Consider the following 4,890-nt stretch of genomic DNA (forward strand, 5'->3'; position numbering starts at 1 on the left):
ATCCCACAATTTATTCGCTGTCGATTAAATGCTCTAAGCCTTAGTCCTGAAATAATACTGTTCCACCAGGGAGTAAGGGAAGAGAGTAGAGGAAGCCTCTGGGCACTTTACTGAAGTAAAGGTGGTCTTCAGCACCCTCCATCACTTTCTGTGTGCACACTTCCCTGTTAGCCCTATTGGAGTACCAGTACTATCAGAGGACTCTTCCTGGGTAGTCTAGTGATCAAGAGTTTGCTCTTACCTTCCTCAAGGAGGGCGTCCCCCTTTGAAAGGTGCCCACTTCATGTCTAAATCCCTTAGAGTCTTACTGGAAAACAAAACTAAACTGATAAATTAACTGGATTTAACATTTGAGTGGCTGGAAATGATTTTATCTGATGTTCTTCCCAGATAACCTGTCCATTACAATAAGAGGATAAGTCGCGTGGAGATTTTAGGCATGATGGCAAAACAAGTGAGGGGGTATTTGGGGGGCAAGAGTTTCAGGGGCTATAAAATCAGAACAATAAAGAAGACCACCTTTGCAAGGAGTCACAGTTTTTGCACAGATGCCGGGCCTTGAGGACGAGCAAGAATGCCAGTCTTCACCCCTTCCAGCCTATTACTTTTGCTGTAATTCTAAGTCCTTAAACAACAGCAACAGCCCAGTTGACTCACCAGCTATCTTTTCCCTCTTAGAGTTTAGGGGAGGAAGGTCCTCCAGGACTAACGTAACGTAAAACATGATGGGCAACATCTTACTAGCAAGTTCTTGACCTCCCCCTGGCTTTAACTCCAATCCTGTATCATGAGTCCCTGCCTCCCTGCTTTGCCCTCTGAATACTTCAGCTTCACTTTCCTCCCCTGAACTGCCTGGCTGGCAGTTGTCCCCAGAGGTTTGCTAAAAAGTGAAGGATGAACGAGCAGAAGATTTATTTTTAGACTTTTGCACGCCTTTAATGAGGAAAAGGGAGTTTTGTACTGCACCACAGGTCCACATCCTGACAGCACGGAAGCATACCTCCATATGGCATTGAATCCCTGCTGCAAGGAGGATTCTAGAAAAGAAGATAAGGAATAGAAGAGACAGTTGCTTTTACTGTAATGTTGCCCATCATTATTTTCTTGTTGGAGTTTAGAAGTGACATGCAGAGAGAAAGTCACAAAGTACAATCTCATGAAGACAACAGAACTGCTTTGAAGCCAAGTCAACTTCTGTAATGACAGCAACATATCTGCATTTCAGTGTCAATGAAAAGTGATATTAGCAAGTAGCCTTTAATCAAAAAATAAGTTCGTTTGGTAAGTCAGAAGTTAATTCTCAATCTAGAAACTGCAAAGAAGAGAGGGCCCAATTAAATTAGTCATTCATTTCACTAAATCTCAATAGAACCTCTACTCTGTGCAATAAATACAGGCATACCTCAAAGATATTGTGGGTTCTGTTTCAGACCCATGACAATAAAGCGCTTCACACATTTTTTTTGGTTTCCCAGTGCATACATAAATTACATTTACACTATACTGTAGTCTATTAATTGTGCAATAACATTATGTCTTAAAAAACAATGTACCTACACCTTAATTAAAAAATACTTAGGACTTCCCTGGTGGCGCAGTGGTTGCGCGTCCGCCTGCCGATGCAGGGGAACCGGGTTCGCGCCCCGGTCCGGGAGGATCCCACATGCCGCGGAGCGGCTGGGCCCGTGAGCCATGGCCGCTGAGCCTGCGCGTCTGGAGCCTGTGCCCCGCAACGGGAGAGGCCACAACAGTGAGAGGCCCGCGTACCGCAAAAAAAAAAAAAAACAAAAACAAAACTTTACTACTAAAAAATGCTGCCCATCATCTGAGCCTTCAGTGAGTCACAGTATTATCACAGATAATTATCAAAGATAATTGACCACAGATCACCATAACAAATATAATAAAAGTGAAAAAGTTGAAATACTGAGAGAATTACCACAATGTGACACAAAGGCATGAAGTGAGCAAATGCTTTAGTAAAAATGGCACCGGTAGACGTGCTCGACTCAGGAGTGCCACAAACCTTCAATTTGTAAAATACACAGTATCTGTGAGGCACGATAAAGTGAAGCATAGTAAAACGAGGTATGTCTGTATAATATGTGAGTGTTTATGATGAGTTTTAGATACACTAACTCATTTAATTCCCAGGATAACTCTCTGAAAACTCAACATGAGATCCAGAGAAATTAGGTAACTTGCTAGTACCCCTAGCTATTGGGGGTATACAGATGTATATATATGACATGTTCCTTGCCTTCAAGTATTTTCATTTCAGAAAAATCTCATTTAAAAATTATGATCATTGGAGAAGCTGCGCGAGGGCCGCCCTGGAGGCATCGGCTGCGCTCGTCTCTTCGCGCTGCTGGGCTCGCGGCAGGGGGTCCGGCCCCTCCACCACCCCCCGTGCCTGTGACGGGCCGCTTCTCGATCCGCCGCACCCTGCAGCACCTGGACCAGGGGGACGTGGTGCTCAAGGACTCGGTGAAGGTCATGACGGTGAACTACGACACGCACGGGGAGCTGGGCGAAGGCGCCAAGAAATTCGTGGTTTGCAACATACCTCAGATCCAGTACAAGGACCCCTGGGTGCAGATCACGATGTTTAAGAACATGACGCTGACACCCTTCCTGCAGTTCTACTTAGATTCTGGGGAGCAAGTCCTCGTGGACGTGGAGACCAAGAGCAATAAGCAGATCGTGGAGCGCATCAAAAAGATTCTGGGGAAGAATGAGCAAACCCTCAAGGAAGAGTAGGAGAAAGATCAGCTTTCTCACCCAGCCCACTTTGGCCCCTGAAAGTGGGAGTGCATCTGTGAGATGAAGGGGCAGGTGCCCTGCCCAGACCTGGTGCCGTTGCCCAAGGAGATGACAGGGAAGTACAAACCCTCCCTGAAAGCCAGTGCCCAAGACTGAGGCCCGAGAAAAGCCCCTGGTCCTATTCCCTGAGAGGCTGAAAATCTCTTTGCAATAAAAGGGTCCCCTTTACACACCTGTGTAAAAGCAAGTGCGGGGGAAGGGAGGAGTTGGGCTTCAGCCAAGCTGCCCAGTGAACACCCTGTGCCATCAGGGCAATAAATGCTTCAGAATCACCAAAAAAAAAAAAGAAAAACTTATGATAGTTGAAGATGGGTTATGCACTTCCTATCCTCCTGTCCTCACCTCCTGGCAGAGTATTTGGAAACTAATATATATTCAGAAAAATTGGGGGTAAGAGTAAAGTAATTAATATAGTAACTCATCATGAGAGGCGTTGCAAGCATCTGAGAAAGGCATTTGAATTGGTAAAGGGTCTCTGTGTGGGGAGTCAATGAAGATGACTAGAACTTTGCAGTTTAACATATCTATTACCTTCAGATTGTTTATTAAGAGCCATTTGTAAAAATCATATATATAAAGTAAATGGGACTAATTTCAAATGCTTTTGATGGCATTGCTTTTTAAAAGCATCGTCTGGTTACTCTGACTTTCAAGTTCCAGTTTTTACTTGAGAGATAAGTCAAAGAATCAGTCATGTTCTATTACAGGATAATAAAAGATAATCTAAGTAAAAGGTAATCTAAATATCAAAAGGCTGGAGGAAATTTAAGAATAGAAAGCAATTAGAGAATAACTTAAATGTTATGAATTAAGTCGTAGGATCCTCTTATTCTCTACCTTTAAAAATCACTGGTGACTCCTTTCTTTTTCTTTTTTTTTTTTTTTACTTTTTCCAACTTGCATGTAATTTGGGGAGCAAGTCTGGTCCTTCGGGTGCTGTCATCCTTGTGGAGAGAGTGCTGTGTCAGAGTCTAGTCATTGCCCCAGGCCAGGTATGTCTTCCTACCATTTAACAGGTCAATATCATTTCATGTTTTACATTCTATTTGGTAATACAGATGGAGATATTAAAGTTCCAAAGGTTAAGTCCATCCTTTCTTTTACAATAGAATAAAATCAATGTCTTAGCTTAGTATTCAAGTCTACAATCTAATTCCATCGTTCAACACCAAACTCAAAACCCACCTCTCCTATAAAATCTTCCTAGATTCTCCCAGAGAATTAATTTTCTCTGCCCACTTTGGCATAGATAAATTAATTAACATAATATGTAGCATTTAATTAATATATTTTTATACTAATATAATACACTACTTTGTATTAGAGCATTTTGTGTTGTCTCCACTTTAAAATGTTTTATGTACAGCAACTAATACAACAAAATGACCAAGAAATGTTTGTTGAATAACAGGGACTTGGAAATGTGTAGATAGAAAGCATTTTTGAAGATATGATTATTTTTTAAAAACCTATTAACTGTCTGTGTTCATGGTATATAAAGTTTGGATTACTCCAATGAAGAGAATAAATCTTTCAACCATTCATTTTGGGAAGGCTCTATAGAAGTAGAAATTCACAAACCAAACTGGTTTCAGTTCAATGCCTTTTTGTTTTCACTTTCTGATAAAGACACTAACAAGAAAAGAAATGGTACTAGGGCATCCAAAAGCTTCAGGAAGTAATGATAATAGTGGACCAGAATAACCTACACACTGAGCCATGAGCCTCTGATTACTTAAAAATGGGGTCGGACTGTACTACAGAGATACATCTGAATGAGGTGAAAGGAGAAAATTGTAGAAAAGACACTTGAATAGGATCAGGACAGAAAGGAAACGACAAGAAAGAAGCTCTACCATGTCATTTTTCCCCCTTATATCTTGGGAGTTCATGTTTTGAACAAGAGTGGTTTCTATAACAATCAATGAAACAGGTACTAACCTTGGAGCCCCTGCTGTGTGGCAAGTCCTGTTTGGTTTTGAAATCATTGAAAGGTTTGACTATGAGGAAGATGTCATTTAGGTTCCATGAAAGATAACACGGGAATAGGATTTATTGAAACCAATT

At 41.6% G+C, this 4,890-nt stretch overlaps 1 pseudogene; it reads left to right on the forward strand.

Annotated features, from left to right (window-relative positions):
* The first annotated feature begins 2,301 nt into the window (after positions 1-2,301).
* LOC102983747 (28S ribosomal protein S25, mitochondrial-like) lies at positions 2,302-2,919 on the forward strand (annotated as a pseudogene).
* The last annotated feature ends 1,971 nt before the right edge of the window (positions 2,920-4,890 follow it).

Source organism: Physeter macrocephalus, chromosome 6 (assembly GCF_002837175.3).
Source record: "Physeter macrocephalus isolate SW-GA chromosome 6, ASM283717v5, whole genome shotgun sequence".
Taxonomy (NCBI): Eukaryota; Metazoa; Chordata; class Mammalia; order Artiodactyla; family Physeteridae; genus Physeter; species Physeter macrocephalus.